The sequence below is a fragment of the Castor canadensis genome, chromosome 6 (assembly GCF_047511655.1).
Source record: "Castor canadensis chromosome 6, mCasCan1.hap1v2, whole genome shotgun sequence".
Lineage (NCBI taxonomy): Eukaryota > Metazoa > Chordata > Mammalia > Rodentia > Castoridae > Castor > Castor canadensis.
The window spans coordinates 8,664,775-8,689,707 of NC_133391.1; the positions used below are offsets into that span (position 1 = coordinate 8,664,775).

The 24,933-nt window shown below is 38.9% G+C and overlaps 1 pseudogene; it reads right to left on the minus strand.

Moving 5' to 3' along the window:
• Nucleotides 1-2,919: 2,919 nt before the first annotated feature.
• Nucleotides 2,920-22,982, minus strand: LOC109677101 (vomeronasal type-2 receptor 116-like; annotated as a pseudogene).
• Nucleotides 22,983-24,933: the final 1,951 nt, after the last annotated feature.

Below are 24,933 nucleotides of genomic sequence, written 5' to 3' on the forward strand. Positions count from 1 at the left end.
ACCATGCGAGCCAGTCTGTAGCCAAAGCTCATAGTAGAATTATTCTATTTGACCTGCCTCATAACGATGAGATAGGTATTATTATCACTTACATATTAGAGGTGAGGAAACAGAGGCACAGTGACATCAAGCAACTTTCTCAAGGCCACAGATTAGAAACAGACTTTCTGGATGTGTGTGCTGTGTAGATGCCAGACCCACACTTTTAAGCTCCTTCTACAAGATGAGACTGTGGACATGGGCAAATTTCCCTGGAGTCTGCCTGTGATATCACACAGCTGGGCCCTTGTGCTTTTTTCCCCTTTGTTTGAAGCTGCTCTTGTCCACACAAACCCTCATGAAAAGGGTCCTGAGGGACACCCCAATCCACAAGGAGTTCCATAGTCCCCTGCAGGTTTCTGTCTGGGCTAGCGAGAACTCTCACTACCGTAGACATCCTGAGCTCCCATTCCTGGGCTTCCTGGGCTTGGTAGAAGTCCACAAGAAGTTGGTAGAAGTCCACAAGAAGATGGTACAACCTGATTAGCCCTGTACAGCAGCCAGGTGCTATGAAGGGACTGTCAGTGTCCCCAGCCCAGCCTTGGACCCAAAAGGCACTCTCCTAGCTCTGTCTCCCCTGCTTAGCTGTGAATGTCTCTTTGTATACTCATGTCCACATCCTGTGCCCAGTGTGGCCAGATGTAGAGTAATAGACACTGCAGTGAAGTGGTGACATGTGTGGGACAGGACCGTGGCAAGGAGACTTCAAATTCCCACCCCTGACAGGCAGTGACTGAGGTGGAATGTGGGGGAGGAGAGACAATGGCATTCAAGACTGATGTAGGTTCAGACAGTGGCCCCTCCTCACTGGCCCAGCCTGCATCAGCAATCCAAGCATGCCATAGGTTTCTGATTCACCTTTCTCTCAGAGCTGCTTTATGGATTATATAAGAATTTCATCAGATTTTTAATTAATGTTACTCCAGCAGGATTTATTTAACTAATGTTGTTGATAAAGACTTATGACACCTACAAAATTCATTTTGCAATTAATTAACTAAAACTGGTGCAGTTTAGAGAGCAAATTAAACACTTTTTCAGGCAGTGGTTAGTGAATCTAATGAATGGGCCAGTGTGTTCTAAAAGAGATATAAGAGCACATGTATCCCTCTAGTTGATGATTTCATGAAATGAGCCAGTGACACTGCACGTCCTCATTGGTGAAAGGTGATCTCAACACCTGCCTCCAGTTCTTCAGCAATCTTAGGTTGGCAAGAATTTTTATTCAAAGACAAACACAACAAAGTGCTTCATGATGGATGGTTAATTTTATGTGACATGTGCATGGGCCATTGAGTACTCAGATAGTTGATCAAGCACTATTCTAAGTGTGGCTGTTTCTGAGTGATGTGAATATTTCAAAGTACTACATGAGAAAAGCACTTGGCCCTTTTAATAGGAGTGTGCTTTGTCTAAGCAGTTCAAGGCCTGAGTAGAACTAAACCACCAAGTAACATGCAGTTCTTGCCTGACTGTATTAGTTACAACATTGTCTTTATCCTGCTATTGCCTTGAAAAGACTTGTCAACTCTTGGTTTTTGCTCTTCAGTGAGTTTTTGGACTGGATTTTATACCATGTGCTCACCTAAGTTTCTAAGTTGTTGAAGGTAGGTACACTTGGGACTTCTTTACCTCCATAACTATTCATTCTCTGTGTGTGTGTGTGTGTTGTGTGTGTGTGTGTGTGTGTGTGTGTGTGTGTGTTTGAATGCACATGCTTGTGGCTCCATATCTGGAGAATGTGATTGACACATGCCCCAAGTGACAATTGTTGTCAAGAGTACTGCCTTTGACACCTGAAGCCAAGTTTTTAGCTGGAGCAAACTAGTCTTCTGTGTACTTTCACTTGAGGTATTCACAAATTTAGGGAGACTAGACATGAATGTATTGGGGTGTGTTTTGTCATCACTGTACTGGGGGTTGTAGCTCATGAATCATATTCAACTACAGTGCTCAAAACACTGGGTCCAGCCCCCAACTCTACAGTGAGAAAGAAAGCTTAGCTGCAGAAGCATGACAAACACCACCCATGAGAAAATAGCAAACCTTAATAAAGAAGAATCATTGCCACTGCTCCAGTATCCCTAGAAGATTATAGGAACTCGGGGCTCTCAGTGACCAATTTCCAGTTGAGCTAACCTTCCAAACCAGGGGTCTTTACTGTATTTCCCCTTTAGAAGATCATATTTCTTTTTGCCCAGTTATATGCCTCAATGCTGAATTCACAGAACTAATTGATATGCTATATCAAGCTAACATCAATTTATTGAATGAGGCACTGTGTCATTATGGAACAATGCTGAAGTTGCCACTTTCATTGGAACCTGAAGCATTTTCCTTTAGAGGTAGAGGGTGCTTGTTTCCTCACTACACAGAGACACACTAAATAGGAGGGTGGAGGACCAGGCCAGCCCAAGGAAAAAGAAATACTCTATCTCAAAAATAACAAATGCAAAGAGGGATGGTGGTTTTGCTCACATGGTAGAGGAATTGTCTGGAACTTTTCACTATTGCCAAAAAATCAATGAAATATATCAAAAGAATCTAAAACAGAGAGACACTGAATTTCATATAATCTGAAAAGTGAGGAAAGTAAGTATAAATGCCAAAAAGGCAAAAAACAGCATTGTGGAGATTAGAAGTATAAGCCAGTAATATTTGCAGAGTTGATTGCAGAATCATTGAGACAAAGTGAATAACTAAATCACAATGCAATCAAATGTTGAAAATGAGAAATACAACGTATAGAAATTCTAATCCTGATAGAAGAAGTAGCATGAGTTTTCAGTACACTGAAGTAAACCACAAGTTTTAATCTCATATCTAACTGCTAGAATGGTTTAGTTTTATTTTTGATTTTTGTTTATTATACACATGAATTTAACCTTCAGAAGCATCATTGTACATAGAATGAGTTTTATTCCTGAAGCCATGTAGAGTGTTCCTCTCTGGCCTTAACAAAATAATGTAGCACCTGGGACCAAAGATGAAGCCTAAGATCCCTGCACTGGAGGCCAAGATAGAGAAGACTTCCACGGCCACCATGACCCTTCCCTTGGTGCTGTGGTAGACAGGGAGGAAGGTGATCCAGACACTACAGAACACCAGTATGCCCAGCGTCAGGAACTTGGCTTCATTGAATGCGTCAGGAAGGTTCCTTGCTAGGAAAGCCACAGTGAAGCTCCTGAAACCCAGGAAAATTAGGTATCCAAGGATGCAGTAAAAGGCCACAACTGATACCTTGTTACACACGATGATGATGTGGCCGTGTTCCAAGTTTGTGTCTGTGTCAATGAAGGGTGGAGAGGTTCCAAGCCAGATTCCACAGGGAGTCTGTTGGATCAGTGTGCAGATGGGAATAAGGTAGTTAGGTGTCCTTGATACCAACAGCCACCTCATCCTTTTCCCTGGAGAGGTGACATTGAATGCCAGAATCGCAGGGAGAGTTTTGGCCATGACAGTGGAAGCAACCACTGTGAACACAATTCCAAATGTGGTCTGCTGGAGGATGCAGGTGGCCATGGTAGGATGGCCAATGAAGAGCAAGGAACAGAGAAAACAGAAGGTGAGGAAGATGAGCAGGATGTAGGTGAGAGCCCTGTTATTGGCCTTGACAATGGGAGTGTCTCGGTGTTTCATGAAGACTCCAAGAACAGCAGCTGTGAGTACCGAGAAGATCACAGCCATGCAGGCCAGAGCCAAACCCAAGGGATCTTCATAACCCAGAAAGGACACAGATTTTTGGAGGCAGTGGTTTTTGTCTTGATTGGCATATTGATGATCTGGACACTTCACACACTGATCCATGTCTGGTGAGGTGTACAGTTAACATTAGTCAAGGTTCAGGTGACACCCCTCCCCTTCAGCACAATGTGCAAACTTTTCCGCTTTTGTTGCTTTACATAAAAATGAATTCTACAGTGCAAATAATTCCAATCAAACACTTCCCGTTTTTGTTATGGTTTCAGAAACAATGTCACTTTAACTTCCTTGACTTATCTGGCATATTCATGACACCATTTTCTAACTCTCAAAAAATACTAAAGTTATTCCTAGCTCACAAATAAAACCTCTATAAATTATATCATGTTTTATTCACAACCATCCCATGTTTATTTAGAATTATGTTCCCTTTTATTATGACATAGGTAATTAATAATTTACAGAAAATAGAGGTGATCAATAACACTTTTTAACTGGGTGAAGAAGTCTCAACATCCTGCAAATCATTGTAATTTTCAACACATGCATGTTCTAGTTTAGAGTACATTTGAACTGAATCAAAACATTTATTTGTAAGGTACTAATGAGGTGTGTTTGCTATGCTACCTGCTCCAACCATAATGCTCTGCCATGCCATAGACCTTAAAGGACCAGGCCAAGTTCAAGGTGGAGACTTTCACAACTGTTATCTGAATAAACCCTTTATCCCTAGTTGATTTTCTCATTCATTTTGTCACAGTGAGTGACAGCCAAGTAACTCAGATATTGTGAGTATTTTAGGAATGCAAAATATGAACACAGAAACATGTTGGTAAATAAATGGTTCCTTTCTCACCCATGATTGAATGAATAAGAAAAATATCTAAATTGGAAGTTATTAAATGAACATTCTTGGATCATGAATCAACATCAGGAATATTAAATCTGAACTAGTATTGCTTACTGATGTGTGAAATTCAAAGCTTTATGATTTGATCCAACCCGCCTCTAAAGTTCCTGAATTCCACTCTATCAGATCCTCACGTAGAGATAATTGTTGACCATGTAGACAATATGGGGAAAACTTTCCTACTTTCACCTTATGTCTAAGACCTTCTGGAAAATTCCAAAAGTTGAGAATGTCATATTCTGCCTCCAATTTCTTTTTCTCATCCAAAATTTCTTGGTCTCCAGCAGGGTTGTTAAACTGCATGCTCTTCAGAAAGGGGTGCAGCTAAAAGAGATGCATCATCCTAAGGTGAAGTGGATTTTATGGTTAAGACAGAAAATCTGAACAGAGCAAAGTTCTGAATTGTCTTTGTAACGCATTACAGCAATGATGTAGTACAAAGGAAAAGCTAGAGAACTAAAATATCATGATATCAAATGCTGGACACACATCAGAGGATCAAAATTACAGTTTCAACACAAAGCACCAATGTCACACTTAACTATAATGAGTGAATCTGGGGAATTCGATCATTTTTAACTTCATGAGAAAACCTAGTTGTATGTATTTTATGAATGACTCTAGAGATTCAAATATCAAATGGGTTCAATAACCCCTAAACTGGAAATAAATCAAATCAATGATATAAAGTACCCACAACAGCCTCTAGTAGGTCTTAGGTACTTGACGATCTCATTCTCTTTCTTGTTATTTAAGAAAGTGTTTGTGAGATGCTGGCTTTATCATATTGAAAACATTTTCCATGTAGGTTGTTGAAGCCATTTAAAACAGAAAGCATTGATATGGAACTAAAACACATTTCTTTTTGACACATGGCACCCTGGTACTCAAGTACACATCTTCCCAGGTCTAGTTATCTCCTGGAAGTGAAAAATGTATGTTTTCTACTGTGCTGTCTGAAATGTACCACAAACTACTTAGCTTGTCTGAAATCAGATGTCATGTACCTCCCATTGAAAAAGCCATTACCTGAGAAGGGGAAAACTCCATCCACTTTCCTTTTCCCACTGTTTGCATTTGGATTTGATGAAGTAGCATCTCATGAAGGGTGTGGGCCACAGCATACACAGCATTGTAAATATGGTAACTCTTTTCACTCATGGCTGTTTCAAAAAGATTCCCAGGCAACCAGTCCAAGGAGGCATTGTGTGGACAGTTCTTAGAAATTCCACACTGAGATTCAGAAAACGAGAAATTTAAAAACATTAAAAATAGACTAGCCAGGTAAAAGTCTTCTGGATATTTGGAAGGGTTAGCTGACTGGATGAAATTTCTGAAACCAGAAATATCTCCATGGTGGTGTGAAAAAATGAGTTGTCCATGCAATGAGTCTAAAATGAGATGTCTATTACTTCTTATTCCATCCCATTGAGAACTCAGGATCCAGACATTGCCTGTCATTATAGTTTCCCACAAAGTGTTTATTAAAACTTCCAGAAATCACTGTCACCATAAAGGATAATCACATTTGCTGATGATTTTATAATCTGGTCAAATTTTGACCAGATTTTTGGGAAAAAGGACACTGTGGAGACTGGGATCATTTCCACAAAAGCTACACAGATTCTGTGCTTGTCCATCTCTTCTCTCATGTCTGAGAGGATCTGAAAAGATGGAGAGGGAGAGGGAAGGGAGAGTGAGGGATAAGGAAGGGGAGATGCTTTGCTATCTCAGTGCAAATTTGTGGTAACTTATGCTTTATTTTTCTTATGCCACATGTGTGAAAGTGTATATTTGTTGTTATATTGACCCAATCTGTTATGTGATTATAAGGAATCTCAATTTCTTAACATTCACTTACTCCCTGGGAATACAAATTTTGTTTTTGCTTGCCTAACCACTATTTTAGATCCTTGTGATCTTGAGACATGAACATATCCATAAACATCAGCCCAGGTGGCCAGTGGTCTTCTTTACAACCACTACTCCAAACTCAGTCTCCATAATGTGGTGTGAGACAATGTTTATAGTGGGTAAGTCCACATAGTAAGATTATAATTTTGATTCTTGAACTCATTCTTAGTGTGTTGATTTCAAACACTGGGGTGATATAAATCACACAGCCCTTCAGTGCAGAGCTTCTAGAATACCTGTACTGCATTTGGAACAAATGTAGTGCCCAGATCTTGCACATTTACTACTCCCTTTCACATCATCTGTGGCTGGTGGCAGCAGTTTTTGGTCTAAGTCACCATCAGCAATAGGAAGTGAAGAGAAGAGTAGGCCTTGTTTTAATGCAGGATTGTGTTAGTCTTGGTGAGTAAAGGATTTTTATGTGACACAGCCTGATCACTTTGGTGGCCACAGGAATGACAGCAAAACTTGGAACCGGTCAAACCACAGTGATTAGTTTCAGAAACAGGCATCATCACACAGTTTACAACCTTAGACTAGTAACTGTGGATGAGGTATCTGGGCCTACCCTATCCCCAGGGAGAGGTTCATAAGTTTATAGTACTTCTCTATGCACTCCATTGTTGAGGTTTTCATTTTCAATACAGGAACAGATTATGTGTGACAAATTGGATTTTACTTTGTGTCCATTAATGATACAATAATAATATATCACCAAATCATTCCCTGCAAAACTTTCCAGAGAAATAGTGTAAATGACAACAGGCTCAGACAAAAAATACAAAATTCCTAGAATTTCTGGAAACACAGGCCCAAATGAAGCCAGAAAAGGAAGGCAGACTGAAGTAAATAAATACGTGATACTTGAAAGCCCAAATGATACCCCGTGTCAGAAAGCGTCCTGAACCTTTCAGGAAACTATGAGCTCACCTCATTCTCCAGATGAGACAACAGTATATAATCAGGAACTATTTGGTAGGGGAGAAAAGTCAGATAATTAAATGAGCCATTTTAAGGAAAGAAATACATGAACTGGAATAAAACAAAGAGAAATATTTCATTACTCTACTGAAAAACTTAATAAAAACAAAGAGAGAATAACAAAATATTAAACAGAATTTCTTGAGCTGATAAATACATTCAGCAAAATCAAAAAATGTGACAGAAGAGAACAATAGAAAGGTAGATTAACAAAAGAAAGATGAATGTTCTTAGAGACATGCTATTTAAAATACAGTTGAAGGAGAACAATAATGAAGAAGTTGACGAAGGCTTATCGCTTCTTTGAAAAAGTATAAAAGACCAAATATTTGCACTATTGCAATTCAAGAACCAGTTGAGAATCCCAAAAATGTAGGAAGATTATTCAAATAAATTATAATGTTAAAACTCCCCAACATAGAGAAAGATACAAATATCTAAGTACAGGAGGATCAAAATTAACCATTCACAAGTAAGCAAAACCAAGTCTGCCTGAAGCCATAGTATAATGAAGCTCTCACAGGTGAAAGATAAAGAGAACATTCTCAAGCCTTGAAAAGAATACTAACAAATAAATGTAAGTTTAACTCTGCTGCCCTGAGATGGGTTTTCAGCACAAACATAGAAGCAGCAGTGTTAGTTGAGTTTCACAACATTGAAGAAGAAGAAGATGAAGAAGAAGAAGTAGAAGGAGAAGAAGAAGAAGAAGAAGAAGAAGAAGAAGAAGAAGAAGAAGAAGAAGAAGAAGAAGAAGAAGAACAACAACAACAACAACAACAATAAGAACATAAGAACAGCAGCAAAAACAAAAACCTGTAAGACAAAGAGCTCTCCATTTGCAATGAAGGAAGAATAAGGATTTCCCTAGGGAAACAAATATGACAGAATGTATCAACACTGACATTATATAAGAAATAACATGGGGAAATTTTCACATGGAAATATATATATACATATACACACTGTATTTATTGTGTATTGTGTATCCACACATATAAATATACTTATGCATATTCATATATATATATATATAAAGAAGGGTTTTCCTTATGACATTCTGATACATTTATATGTATATTTATTGTATTTTACCCCTATATTTCTTATGAGTATCCAGTCTCTCATTTTTTGTTTATTTCTATGTTTGTATAATTTTTATGTTAATTTGCTATTATCTAAAAGTATTCGACCAAGAAGAATCTAAATTCTGACACCCTGAACCCCCAGCCTGTACAAAGCTTCCTTTTTGTAAGTTTCATCGTAAAGAAGTGTTGGAATTTTTTTCAAGATAAGTAATGTTTAATCTAATAAAAATTGTATGAAATATTTGTATTTACTGAAATATATAACATGGTACCCATTAAATGTATAATTTACTTTTTATGCATCAGTTACACAATTATGTCAAGAAAATATATAAAAATGGAAACTATAATGTTATTCAAAGTAGTAGCAAAACAATCACAAAAAGTTCACAAAGTTCACTGAATTCTCTGGCAGCCCAAGCAATCGTGAACAAAAGATGAACGCTGAGAATATACTACCTGAATCTATGCAGTCATGTAAAATTATTGGGATAAAACAAATTGACAGCCAGGCAGCAGTGGCTCAAGCCTGTGATCCTAGCTACTAAGGAGACAGAAATTATTAGCACTCAGTTTGAATCCAGCCCTGATAAACAGTTCCTGAGACCCTATCTTGAAAAAACACATCACACAAATTAAAGGGCTGGCGGAGTCACTGAAACTGTAGGCCCTGAATTCAAACCATAGTAGGGCAAAAACCTCAAAAAACCAAAAGGTTATTTGCATAATTGCAGACACACACACCAATGGAAGATTGAAACACCCTGAATTACCCCATGCATTTCCAATCAACTGATTCACAAGTAGGTGGCAAAAGCATACCTTGAAAAATTGACATTTTATTTAATAAGTTCTGTGGGGAAAACTAAATGCTTGAAAGTGGACCCCCATCCCTCACCGAATACAAAAATAAACACAAAACTAAAAACCTATAGTTTAACACCATGAAGTAAGAAACCATAGGAAAAAAACATAAGGAAACCTTTCAAGCAAGGGAATAGACAGCAAATTTCAGAAAAAATTAAGAACGAAGAAATTCAAAACAAGTTAAACAAAAAGCATCGTATTGAATGGAGAAGTTTCTTCAGATCAAAGGAAACAATCGCATAGAGAAGAGACAACCTACAGAATGAGGGATCATGTTCTGCAAACTTTCATCTGAATGGAAATTCATACCCAGAATACATCACGAACTTGCTTAGAATCCCCCAAATAATTCATTTGAAGGCAAGAATCTTTTTTCTTATCTGTAAAAAAGACATATATTTGTGCAAGGAATTTAGTACAGATTAATTTAGTTTGCTCTCAGGGAATTTAAAATCATACCATAATGTGATATAAATTCTCCTCATTTAGAATAGCTAAGAGCTACAGTCTAAAAGTTACACAGTTATATTTGACAATATGTTGAGTTTGGACTTGACTACAACCTCCTTACCCCACAGCAAAAACACAATTGCAGTAGTCCATGTATCAATGCAACACCTTCAAAGAATAAAATATTCCTTACTCTATTCAACTACTAACACACATAACATTTCTCTTCTCTAAGTTTAGAAGATTGAGACCAGACTCCTAGAAAACAGATTTTTTCCAATTTTAAAGTAGCAAAGGACTACTATAAGCAACACGAACCAGAGTCAAATGTGTGGTAAATTCATCAGTAACAATATTCAAATGTTTTGTAAAATTGTGGGAAAAATAAGTATGCCTGGGAAAAATTTGGAGACTAACAAAGATAAGCAGACAAACATCTAGGCATGCAATAAGAGCTGTGTACTGATACCTTCCAGAGCACGGAAGAAACTCATATTCCTACCCGATCATCCCTGCTCCCAAATGAGTGCAGATACCACATGTAACACTCAACAAACAGCACTTGAAAAGAGATGCAAGGAATCACTGCTTCCAATCATATTTTCACTGCTAATAGGGCTATAAATACACTTCTAGAATTCCATGGAATTCTGCCTTAACAATGTATTAATTAGACCTTCTGCTGCAGACATGGCATTTGTTCATACCAAACCCTGAGCAGAGATATGTGTCCAAGTGCAGAAGAAATAAATTGGAGAGGAGAAATCTCACAGGGCTTATCATTTATTTCTGGCTATGCTTGCATTTCCAGATTTGACACAGCATCCCAGCATGACACACATCTTATTTGAAATAGTAACTTGATGTCTACAGTTATAAGTGTTTTCATGACCATGGGCACAAGTACAGAACTTCTCTGTAGAGACATTATTAGATACATTTGTGAGAAAAGACATCTTATAACTCTATTGAGCTACAAGAAATGAAACTTTGTTCTAGTCTCTCAATACACACTATATGCCCTTCACTTGGACTGTGTTTCTTATGATTATGTCTTAGTGTTAGCTTTGACTCGGACTCACTGGAGGACTCCGACTGATGGTGGAGCAAATGCATAGGTTTCAGCCTTGTTATGGAAAACAGAAAAAGAAAAAAAGAATATACTTGCTCCTGTTGAAAGAAAAATACACCACAACCACAAAATAACTTTGGGATGTTTCTGGGAAGGTAGGGAAGGAAGGGCCACATAGGGGTTATTAGCAGCATTGGTCTATGGCACTATTCATCCAGAAATCAAATACAAAAATGTAACATAAAGCCATAACTTACTTTGTAGAAATTCCTTGCTGGGCAGGATCACTGCTTGTGTCCTCAATAACAAAAGAATAAAGTGGGAAAAACCCTGCAATCAGTACATCTCCACCTTTGTATATACTGGGTTTAGGGCTGGGAAAGCAGTCTGGATTACTAAATGCACTGAGATAGAAGGGAAGCTGGAGGAGAAGGAAAATAAAAATCAAGGGGAACATGTCTAGAAATGTACAATTCTGGGTGGAGGCTGAGCCTACAGTGTCAGGCAGGTATATATGTTTCCTATGTGCCTCTGTATATATGTGTTTATGTCAACTGGAATGTTCATTCCCAATTTCTTTCAGCCCAGTGTCTCCCACTCCCCTGGAGGAATCTGGAACAATTTCTGCCCTGGCCTCTGCATCTGAGGTCCTGCATCCATGAGATAAACATGACTTGGAAAATAAGTCTGAGGATCCTCCTTTCCAACCCAGGTTCTATGATTTCATCCAAGCCCACAGATGTTCAGGCCCCAGAGATGAATTAACCTTTCTTAGAGTTGTTCTGAACTATATGTCAAAAAATAATTTGCAATGAAGCTATTTGGGATGTGGAAAATGAATTACATCATTGGATGCCATGTAAGGACCAAGGTGAATTGGTAATAAAGGGCCCAGTGCAGTCAGGGATTAACCAAAGACAATGGGGCATCACATCCTCCAATTCAAGTACACAGGAGAGAGAGCTTCACACACCCAAGGTCCATGTCAACCCGCTAATATTCCTAGCATTACTTAGGCAGGTCTCCACATACTTATTGCATGTGCAGAAACATCAACAGAGACACATGTTTCACAATAATTCACCAATAATCAGGTTGACGTTTGTAATTCCAAATCATTAGTGCAAGATAGATGCAGAAGTCAACTTGTATATTTCCATTCTGAGCTGTGACTTTCTTCACTATTGATGTCTTCTTTTGTCTATGCTGAGTTAATCATCTTCTGTTGTTCTGAAGAAAGTCACAATCCTGCATAAAATCGCAAGAATTTTATGCTTGCTCATTTGAATTTTACTTGTAATCAAAATGCACTTAGTCATGTATTTGCTCAACAAACAACAAGCCAAAGAGTGACATTTTGTCTCAATTACACTTTTAGTCCCTGAACATATGTTTGCAAATATAGTCCCAGGTCATGATTCTCAATTAAAATCAGACAGACACATTTAGTAAGAAATTATACATATGCACTATTATTTCAAATTGCAATATATCAGGGAAAGAGAAAATATTTGCCCTAACTTAGAATAGAAGATTTTACCTATTCTGATCAAGATCAGTGTAATGGGGGAATTTCCCTGGAATAGAAAATATAGCAGTGAACTAACAAGTTGAGAAGAGTAAAGCAATTGATTGAACTCTTTGTAATGTATGTGGTGATAAAGATCTTGGTGTGCATAGAAAATGAAAAGAAGATAAATTAGTATGAAGTATATTGGAAGTGAAATGAGACTTCAAAGAAGGATGAGACATAAGTTCTCTTAATTGCCCATAGGAACAGCTACGTGTATGCACAGAGAAATAGGGAATGACAGAAATTTTTACCAAGAGATTGATCTATTCCAATTATATTTCAGAAAGTGTCATTTATCATTCATATTTAGAATGGAAGGGATATATGCAACAGTATTATTACAAAATTCACAAAAGATGTTGATGGAGATATTCTGGAGAGACATGATGGTGACCTGGGCTAAGTACAGAGATGCAGTCATGATGAATTCATAAGAATCTGGTGTAAGCAATTAAAGTCTGCTATGACATTTTCAGAGATATGTCAAGAATGATTCTCCAATGACTGCAGTTGAACATCAACATTTAGGTGTGGGGGTAATTCCTAGAAGACTAACTGAAGAACTCAATTTTGAAGAACAAAGAAATGATGAGAAGATGCAAACACTAATTACTCTGATTTGGTCGTTACAAAATGTACGCCTGTATCACCCTAGCTCACTCATTCTAGGAAGCTAGTATCGCACTCATTCAGATACCCTGTAATATATGACAAAAAATGGAATTATAGACCAATATCTTTAATGACTACAGATGCAAAGATTCTTAGCAAAATACAGGTGGAGAGAATTCAGCAACACATCACAAAGATCACAGATCATGACAAAATTGCTCTCATTCCAGGGATACAAGAATTGTTCAACACATGTAAATCTATAGATGTAATAAAGCATATAAACAGAAGCAAGTCAAATTCCACATGACCCTATCAATACATATAGAAAAATCCTTTCATAAAATTCAAGAGCTTTTCATGATAAAACCTCTGCAGAAACTAGGACTAGAAGGAATGTTTCTCAACATTATAAGGGCTGTATATGACAACCTATAGCTGACATTATATTAAATGGAGAAAAATGAAACCATTCCTACTAAATTAAAGAATGAGACAGGATGCCTACTTTCTCCACTCCTATTCAATATATGTTTGGAATTCCTAGCCAGAACAATAAGACAAAAGCAAGATATAAAATGGATTCAAATAGGGAAGTTTAATTCCAGCTATCCTTATTTGCCGATGGCATGATACTCTCCATAAAGACCCTCAAAATTCTACCAAAAACTGTTAGAAATCATAAACACTTTTGGCAAGGTAGGAGGATGCAAAATTAGCATACAGAAATCGGTAGCCTTTCTATGTACTGACAATGGACACATTAAGAAAAAAAATCAGGTCAAAAATCCCATTTAAAAAAGCCTCAAAAACAATAAAGTACTTTTGAATAAATATAGCAAAAGAAACAGAAAAACTTTTAAATGAAAACTATAAACCACTGCAGAGAGAAATTGAAGACAACATCAGAAGGAAAGACCTTACATGCTCATGGATTAGAATCAAAGTTGTAAGAATGACATACTACTGAAAACAATCTACATCTTCAAGGCAATAGTTTCAAATTTCAATGACATTCTTCAAAGAAATAGAAAAATCAATCCTGAAAAACATATGGAAATGCAAAACACCTCATCACATAACATTAACATTAAAAACAGCATGGTATTCTCACAAAACACACAGAAGACCAATGGATTAGAATAGATAACCCAGAGATAAACCCATGCATCTAGAGCTTACCGATCTTCAACAATGGATACCAAAACACTCTAGGTAGTAGACAGCCTCTTCATCAAATGTTGCTGTAAAAACTGGATATCCACAAATAAAAGACTGAAACTACATCCCTATCATTTTACCTGTACCAAAATCAACTTAATGTGGATCCAAGACCATAATATAAGGACTAAAACTTTGAAGAACTCCAGAAAGTGGTAGGAAATACATTGGAACATACAGATATAGGGAATGGCATTCTAAGTACAACTGAAAAGGCTCAGTATCGAAGAGAAAGAACCAACAAATGGGACTGCATCAAACTAAAGAGCTTCTGCACAGCAAAAGAAACCACCACTAGGCAAAAGAGACAGGACACAGAATGGGAGAAAATCTTTACCAACTTCATCTGATAAAGGCCTAGAATCTACAGGGAACCCAAAAAACACAACCTCCAAAGAATCAACAACTCAATGAAGAAAAGAGCACGTGAATTTAACAGGTCATGCTTAAACAGTGATTCCCAATGACTATAGTTCAACATAAAATGATGAGGTTGTGTGGGTAACTAATAAAAGTCTGACCAAAGGACCCAATTATGAAGAAGAAAGAAATGATGAAAAGATGCAAATACTGATTACTCTGATTTGGTCATTAAGCATTGTATGCATGTATCACTTTTTTGTACCTTGTAAATACACACAATCCTTGAGAGTCAATATAGAGACATATACAAATTTAAAAAAGGAAAATTGCATATATAATCACAAAACTTCCTAGAAGAACTGTCCAAAACAATGAGACGTTAGGTGTGGGGCAAGATGGTAGACTAGAACCATGTTTTCTTTTCACTGCCTGAATGACAAGACTCAAATAAGTAAGGACAGGCTTTAAACTAAATAGAGAAAGAAATAACAAACAATGGGCATCAGAAAAGAAGAAACTGGGGAGATGGAAACCAGAAAGAGAAAGGAGAAGAAAAAAGCAATGCAGAGCCATGCGATGCACCCACAACCTTAGGTGTGGATGGAAGATGAAGATGCATTCACAAGGGAAGCCAGATTGGTACACTTCTGAACCCCAAGGTAGATTTGGAAATTCTACCTGCACTTCCTTTAAGTCTGAACCGTTGTGTAACATTTGGTGAGACTAAGACTGTCCAGGGTGAAGGCCAGCCTTTGCAAAGAAATACATTTGTCACTTCTTTGTCTTGGAGGGCTATGGAAATATGCCATCTGGAACGAGGACCTATTGAGATTTAGCTACTGTGGGGGTGTGAAAACAGGGAGGAATCAACACTCAGTGAGTTTTGGGAATCGCTGACATGATGTTTGGGTGGGAGAGGGTCATGAATGTTAGGTATTGAGAGTGAGAGGGTGTGTGTGAACCATTAGAGAAGGTCAAGTAGCAGAGAGCTTTGTGAACAAAAAGCATGGTGGTTAGACATTCTTCCACTTCTGGAAGCATGTGAATCCCATAACGTGAGGGTCAGGGGGAATCAATTCGCTGAGTCTGTTTGACTGACTTAACTGTGTCATTCAGAATGGGCATCCTGGATCTGCATTTTGCTTCTGGTGGAACAGAAAGCCCCAAGCCCAGATCCCTGAAATCACATGATATCCATGGCCTCAAAATGGAAGTGAATTTCTGGGCAGGGAATGAAAGTACATAGAGTCTTTATGGAAATCCATTCAATCCATTGTTTGTTGCTAGGTGTGCTGAAAACCCCCCAAATTTCCCAATCACATGATTTCCATGTCTTCCTTATCCTAACAAGGAAGTGAACTCCTGCACATGGATGAAGCACTGAAACCAGCAAGTATGCTGGTTTGGCTCCTCAGGTACACCTCTGCATGTAGACAACTTAGTGTTCTGTCAACTTGTGTTACTCATTTGGTGGGCACTCATAGGTTTAGTCACACTTCGTCCCTCGTCACAAAGTGCGACCTTGTGAAGCAAGGAAGATCCTACTCACATGAGAGTTTGTAAAGCTCCCAGTGGCTAACAGTGGCTCCAAATACACAAACAGGGGAAACTTCTCTACTGAAAGCAGTCCATAGCAGACAAGTGACCCTTTTGCTAGAGACTCTTGGTGGCTTAGCTCAGTCTGACTCCTGTCAGGCCCAGTGTTCTGAGCACATGGGAAAACTCTTGGGTACTGAGCCAGGCCATAGACCACTGTTGTGAAATAGAGCCTCAATCTTGCCACTATGCTCTCATGCCTGAACTCTGAGAATAGTTCAACTGAAGACTACAGGTGATGAAAACTTCCCGACAACGGGCTGGCTTCTGGTGCAAATTCTAATGCAGAAACTCAGGAAATATGAAAAAAAAAGAAAAAGAGACCACTAGACTCATCCTAAACTCCGTATCTGCAAAGTAACAAATACTATGAATAGTCTGAAGTGGAAATCTGAGACAGAGAATGTTTTTAATTTTATTTTTTATTTTTCTGTTGTTCTGGGTTTGGTGTACATTGTTTGTTTACAATTGTTATTACAATATGTCAAATTTATCATAGCTGAATTCACATCCTTCATCATTGTGTTTTCCAAGCCCTGTCCCCCACATTCTGGTAATAGATTGACAAGTCTCATTTGTCAATTTCCATACATGTGTACATACTGTTTGTACTCTATTCACTCTCCCATGCCTTTCCCTAAACCCTCTCCCACCCACTAGTACCAAACTCCCAACAAGGTCATTTTCCACCCTCTTGTCCTTCAATTTTGTAAATGAGATAAAATGAAATTTATGTTTGCAAAGGGACTTTCCTTGTGACTCTCCACATATGTATGTATTATAAACTGAATTGGTTCATGTCCTTTGTTTTTCTGATTTTTTCTCTAGTCACCATTGAATGGTGGCTTCAGCAAGCATAAAAATTCTATACTCATTTTGTATGGACAGTATATCAACCATATTCACCTTCTGAACTTCCATCTTTTACCCTCCCTTCACATGCACAAAGAAGAGTGAAGAGGAAGAAATCACAGACAAGGAATTTATCCAATGGTTATAAGAATGATTAATGAAGTGAAAGAGGGAATGAACAAATGCAAAAATAAATAACAAGACAACACAAATAAAGACCCAACAATACTAAAAAAGTCAGTGCAGAACACAAAAGATAAATTTAAAGTAATTATATAGAAATACTGATGGAAATCAAATTGAAATCTGAAACAAAGAGCTCCTGAAATGACTGGAACATTTAAAAATTGAGTACACTGTGTCCAGGTCACCAAATATCACCCTCAACCCTCCATCCTTCTCTGAGAATCACCTTTGGAAAGGGGGCATCCTGCACCTGGCTGGGAAGGCCTGGCTTCTTCTTCCTCTCACAGTCAGGTAGAGGGAAGAGAATGTGCAAAGGACCTGAGGCAGGGACACACCAGGTAGTGATCACAGGAGAGTGAGCTGTGAGTGAGGTGATGTGGACATCACCTGGAGATCCAGTGCTTGTTTTTGTCATATGGAGGGAGTTGGTTGTCATGGCAATTCCATGATGCAATTTGCATCTTCACAACACCCACAGGATGGTTTGCAGGTGCAAAGTGGGAGGTGGGAGCCAGGGTTCTGCTTGAGGGGAGTTATTTGTATAATGCTATGTGCCTGAGGACCAAGGTTAATGTGGGGTGCAACCTGGTCTTCCAGATTAACCTGCTGTGTGACCCAGAAAGTCCTTTCCTTTCTCTGAACCTCCAAGAGTTCAGAGGCTTAGAGGCCTTCATTATCCTTCTCAGACACATGGGTTATGAGTCTTAGTTCTGGTGTCCAGGATGAGGAGACCACAACCACTTCATGCCCAAGCTTTAATCCAGGGGAGGGACCAGAGAGAGTGGAGCTCTGCGGATCTCCTCCTATGTGCTGCACAATGAAGATGGCAGTCATCCACCACACATTTACACTTCCCAGCCTCTCCTTCTGTGAAGTGATGAATAACAACAAGAATCATTTTGACAGCACCTCTGAGATCCAGGATCTAGTCTAAGATCATGATAGGATTCATTTACTTAATCTTCCCAATAATGATGAGATAAATACCAGTATCACTCACATATTAGAGATGAGGAAACAGACCAGCAGAGAGGTAGAGTAAACTGCTCAAGGTCACACAGTAGGAGCTGCCCAGTGGATGTTATATTGTGAAGCTGGCATTAGTGGTCCCATTTTAAAGACAGGAGAATAGAGTCCTGGGAGCCATTTTGGTTAAGCAATTTCCTAGAGGAACTCACTGAGTTCCCATAGGCCAGAAGCAGAATTAAGTCCCTAAAACTAACCCTAGACTCCTATGCAGGCCTTTGTTACACTTTTTATACACAGCAAAATTCACCCATTCTTGGCACCTGTGCCCAGTCCTGCCTGTCCTTAGCTCTGAGGAAGGAGTGTTGCCCAGTGTCCATCCATGGTGTTGACCATGTGGCTTTTGTTGTAGGGTGAGCCCACCATGAATGTGGTTGAAGGGGACATAGCCACCGCTGCAGAGATAAGTATGTCTATTGGCCATGCATGACATCTCCTATGCATGAGATCAATGAGCTTGGATATGTCATCTCCTGCCAGAGCCATCTGGGGAGATACAGCTGTCCCTTGTCTCTTTCTCACCCGCCCTGCATCATGCACTTGGCTCTTCTTTGTAGGGAGAATCAATAACTGTTCAATTTCATTGCATGTAATAGGACTATTTAGGTGTTTAATATCTTCTTGGTTCAATTTTTGTTGGTTATATGCATCTAGCAATTTATCCATTTTATCTAGATTTTCCTGTTTATTGAATAGAAGTTTTCAAAGTACTTTGCAATGATTCTGCTGATATCATTAGCATTATGGATATGTCCCCTTTTTCACTTCTGATTTTATTAATTTGGTTGTCTTCCACCCTCCATTTTTCATGTTGGCTACGCATTTGTTGATCTTGTTTATCTTTCCAAAGAACCGATTTTGGTTAATTGGTTCTTTGTACAGTTTGTTTGGTTTCCATCTCATAGATTCTCACCCCTGATGTTCATTATTCCTCTCTGTCTGCTGGTTTTGGGTTTGTTCTTTTCTTACTTTTCTAGGAGGTCAAGGTGCATCATTAAGGTTTTTATTTGAGAGCTCTGTGTTTTATAAATGTAAGCATGTATAGCTATAAGCTTTCTCTGTGGCATGAACTTTTCTGTGTCCAACAGATTATGAGTGCATTTTCACTTTCATTGGAATCTAGGAAACTTTTATTTCTTCCCTTATTACTTCAGTCAACAATTGGCTTTTCAGTAGTGTGCTGTTCAGAAATTTTTCTGGCATTTCTTTTGTTGTTGTATCTAGTTCTATTCATTGTGATTTGATATAATACAGGGGGTTATTCTGATTTTCTTGAATGTGTCGAGTCTTGCTTTGTGTCCTAAAATATCATCTATTTTGGAGAAAGTTCTATGAGCTGCAGAAAACAATGTGGATTGCCTGGTGGTTGGGTGAAATACTCCTAGATATCAACCATGTCTATTTGGTCTAAAGTTATCTATGAAGTTTCTTTGCTAAGCTTTTGTCTGGATGACCTATCCATGGGTAATAGTGGAGTATTCAAGTCTCCCTCTATCACATTGTGAGTGTCTATCCGTGCTATTAGGGCCATTAAAGGTTTTTTAATGTAGATGGGTGCCCTTGTGTTTGGTACATATATGTTAAGGATTGATACATCCTCTTGATAAATTGTTCCTTTATTTAAAATGAAGTGACCTACATTGTCTCTTCTGGTTGATTTTAGTCAGTCTAGTTTCTCAGATATGAGTATGGCTACTCCTGCCTGTTTATGGGGTCCATTTGCTTGGAAAACTTTTTCCTCCCTTTGACTGTAAGCCACTGTTTATTTTTTCAGTGAGATGAATTTCTTGTAAGCAACCTTGTGGTTGGGTCTTGCATTTTTTAACCCAGTTTGCTATTCTATGTATTTTGATGGAGGCATTCAGGCCATTTACATTCAGTGTTAATATTGAGAGGTGCCTGTTGTTTCCAGCTATTTTTATTCCCCTGTTGTTAAGTTTCACCTATTCCTTGTTTGTTAGTCTGCTTGCCCTAAAGGGTTTATGCTTTCTTGAGTTTTCTTGTCACACTCTAGTTTCTTCTTCTCTATGTAAAAGTCCTTTAAGTATCATCTGTAGTGCTGGTTTGGTGACTGCAAAGTCCTTTAGTGTTTCCTTGTTGTGAAGGTTTTAAATTCTACTTCAATTAGTACGGATAGTTTTAGTGGGTAGATTATTCTAGTTTGACAGTTGGTTTTTTTCAGGGCCTGAATTATATCTTCCAATGACCTTCCTGTATTTAGAGTTTGAGTTGAGAAATCTGCTGTTATTCAAATGGGTTTATCCCTACATGTGACTTGTCTTTTTTCTTTGGGAGCTTTCAGAATTCTTTTTTGTTCTATGTGCTGAGTGTTTTGATTATGATGTGTCTGGGGGTGTTTCTTTTTGTTTCTGATGGTTTGGTGTTTTGTAGGCTTTTTGCGTCTTGGTGGTCCTCTCTTTCTCGAGGTCAGGGAATGTTTCAGCTATTACTCTATGGAACAGGTTGTTGATGCCTTTAGTTTGTAACTGCTCTCCTACTTCAACATAGAATGATTCATAGAATATGTCTTTTCATGATATCCCAGATATATTTCATGTTCCATTTATATTTTTAGCCTTCTAACACTCATCTTCATCTTTCATCTTTTTCTGTGGGTCTAATTCCAGAACTTTGTCTTCTGTTCCTGAAACTGTCTTTTCAATTTGTTCCATTATGTTTGTCAAGCTTTCGGTTGAGATTGTTATTTGGAATTTTGATTTGTTTATTTTGAATTATTTTTCAGGTTTTCCTTATCTTTATTGATTTCCTCTTTCATATCCTGGAAAGTCTTCTCAATTTCATTCACCTGTTTGTTTCTGTTATCTTTGAGCTCATTTGTATATTCACATCCTCTTTGATGTCAAATAATAAACTTTTGTGTTTCTTTTTTGAGGCCATTAATCATTTTTATATATTTTTGGAATTCATTATTTGATATCTGTCCCCTATGCAGGTGTTTACATCCTTAGTGGTGGAGTTGGCCATTGAGATAGAGGGTTTTCTTGGGTTTCCATTCTGGGTTGAGAATTTTGCATCTCAAGTTGTTTTAGGTTATGGTCCTATTCCATGGTGCCCCTGGAGTTGGTTTTTGAGGATTTTTTTCCAAGAGCTCTAGCAGTTTTCCTCAGAGAGCAGTATGCTGGAAATACTCCTTCTTGTGCTGTTCTTACTGTGGTGCAGATTAGCTTTTTTCCTCTCAGTGAAATTGCTGTTGTTTCTGCTCTTTGATGGAGGTGAGGAGACTCTCTTCCAGTTACAGTGTGGAGTCCTGGTTCTCTGTGGACTGTGGGAGGCAAGCCTCCTAGCGCCTGCAGTGTAGTGTATTGCCAATCAGTGGAGAAGCTGTGATTCCAGCTAATGGAAATGAGAGATGGGACTCTGCTGAAGTGAGGCAGGAGCTATCAAGCTATTGGGCACTGTGGGAGCCCTGGGACTCTGTGCACCTCAGGATGCAGACTTTCTAGTACCACTCACTGAGTAGTAGGCTACAGCTTTCCTTCCCTTCCATGGGGAATCTACCATTTTGGACTTTAATTGATAAGTGGTGGTTTTCCAATGGTTGGGCACAGTGAGAAGTATGGGCCTTTTTGTGCCATAGGGAGGCAGGTCACCTGGCACCTACAGAATAACAGATTACCAGTCAGTGGAAGAGCTGGATTCTTGCTCCATAGCAGGGTAGCAGGGCCTCACCTATGGGGGAGCTTAGTGATTAGATTGTGCCTCAGTGCTCTGTAGGGAGAGAAGCCACCCAGCACAAGCAGAATAGTGTGGAGTGTGGGTTTGACTTTTCTGTGTGCTAGTAGGCTCCTGGCACTTTGTAGCAAGTTGAGGGTGCCTGTGGGATAGCAAACTGCAGGCTTCATTCCTCTGGTGTCCACAATGCAGCAGAAGCTCAGGGATCTACTTGTGTTGTGTTGAGGGATTCCAGGAGCCATGTGAGGTGCTGCAGGCCCAAGGAACTAAGCCTTCAGCCAGCAGGGGGCTTGCAAATTGCTTGACAGCATAGGCTACCAGGAGTCATGGCAGCAGCTTCAGGCACGAGGGACCCAATCCAGTGGACATCAGGAGTTCTAGTGTCCATTTGCCACATGCTGGCTTCCAGGAGCCACAGGAGCTGCTACAGTCATGGGAGAAAAAAGCCTGTGGACAGAGTGAGCTGTGGTGCCTGCTTGCTGGTGTGGACTACATGAGCTATGGCTGTTGCTGCAGGCACAGGGACTTAAGCCTGTGGGCAGCAGAGCCCTGGGGCATGCTTGTAGGTGTGGGCTACCAGGAGCCACAGCATCTGGTACATGCACAGCGGAAGCAAGCATTTGGTAAGCGGGAACCCTGGATACTGCTTGCTGTGTGTGTGGTCTCCTGGAGGGCAGTTCAGCAGCACTGCAAGCAAGGGGGAACCAAGCATTTGGGTAGTGTAAGCCTAGGAAACTGCTTTCTGGCATGGTTTATCACGAACCTCAGCAGCTGCTGCAGGTATGGACAATCAAAGCCTGTGGGCAGTCGGAATTTGAGGTCTGAATTACCAGGTGCCATTGTCCAGGTATCACAGCAGGTGATGTAAGCATGAAAGAACAAAGCTTGTGGTCAGCAGGACTCCTGGGGCCTGCTTGCTGGCACAGGCTTCTGGGAGTGTGGTACAGCAGTTACTGCCAGCACAGGGAACCAATCCTTCTGGCTTGCGCCTTCTGTTAGCTCTTATTTATTTATTTAGCTCTTATTATTAGGCTCTTATTAATAGATACACTCTTTATTACTATTTCAATTTTATTACATGCAATAGGACTGTTTAGGTGGTTAATATCTTCTGGGTTCAATTTCATTGGTTGCATGCATATAAGACTTTATGGATTTGGTATTGATTTTCCAGTTTGCATGACTATACATTTTAAAAGTACCTGTAATTATTTTCTGGATTTTGTTCATTGACATTTGTGGTTTTGTCCCCATTTTAATCTCTGATTTTGTTTATTTTGGTGTTTTCCTTTCTCTGTTTTGTCTTGTTGGCTAAGGGGTTGTTGATCTTGTTAATCTTGTCAAAGAATCAGCTTTCTATTTCATTGTTTCTTTGTATAGTTTGTTTGGTTTCAATTTCATTAGTCTCAGCCCTGCTTTTTGTTAAATTTCTCTGTCTACTGGTTTTGGATTTGCTTTGTTTTTTTCAGAGGAGCTTAAGGTGCAGCATTCGATTCTTTCTTTGAGAGGTTGCTGTTTTTTTAATGTAGGCCCATAGAGCTATAAACTTTCCCTTTACCATGGCCTTTGCTCTGACCCACAGATTCTGGTAGGTTGTATTTCATTTTCTTTGGATTCTAGAAATGTTTTGAATTCTTCTGTTATGATTTCAATCACCCATTGGTTTTTTAGCAGCATGTTTTTCAGTTTCCATGTGTTTGAGTATTTCCTGGGGACTCTTTCATTGTTGAGTTTTAGTTTTATTCTGTTGTGATCTGATATGATGCAGAAGGTTGTTTTGATTTTCTTGAATTTGATGAGACTTGCCTTGTGTCCTAAAATATGGACACAACTTGGAGAAAGTTCCAAGCTGCAGAAAAGAGTGTGTATTGCCTAGTTGTTGGGTGAAGTACTTGGTGGATATCAACCATGTTTATTTGGTCTAATGTGTGAAGTAGTTCTAGAGATTCTTTATCTTTTGTCTGGATGACCAATCTGTTGGTGACTGTGGGATAATCAGGTCCCCCACTATCACTGTGTTAGTGTCTGTCTGTGCTCAGAGGGCCGTTGGAGTTTTTTAATATAGATGGGTGCCCCAGTGTTTGTTGTATACAATATTTCCTCTTGATGAATTGTTACTTTCATTAATATGAAGTGACCTTCATTGTATCTCCTGACTGATTTTAGTTTGAAGTTGACTTTGTCAGATATGAGTAGAGCTACTCATATCTGCTTGTTTCTGGGGTCCATTTGCTTGGAAAACTTTCTTCCACCCTTTGACTCTAAGCCAGTGTTTTTTTTCAGATAAACGAGTCTCTTGTAAGCTTAGGTGTTGTTTCTTCATCCAATTTGCTGTTCTGTGTCTTTTGATTGGGGCATTGATGCCATTTACATTCAGTGTTAGTATTGAGAAGTGCCTGTTGTTTCCAGTCATTTTTGTTCACTTGTTGTTTAGTTTTACCTAGTCCTTGTGTATTGGTCTGCTTGCTCAAAAGTGTTTATTCTTTCTTGAGTCTACTTGCCTCACTCTATTTTCAACTTCTATATGGAAAAGTCCTTTAAGTATCTTCTGTAAGGCTGGCTTGGTAGTTGCAAATTCATTTAGTTTTTCCTTGTTGACAAAGGTTTCAGTTTCTCCTTCAATGAGGAAGGATAGTTATGCTGGGTAGAAAGTCTAGGATGACAGTTCCTTTCTTTCTACATCTGAGTTAAGTCTTTTCATGACCTTCTTCTATTTAGAGTTTGAGTTTAGAAATCTGCTGTTATTCTAATGGGTTTGCCTGCATATGTGACTTGTCTTTTCTCTTTTGCA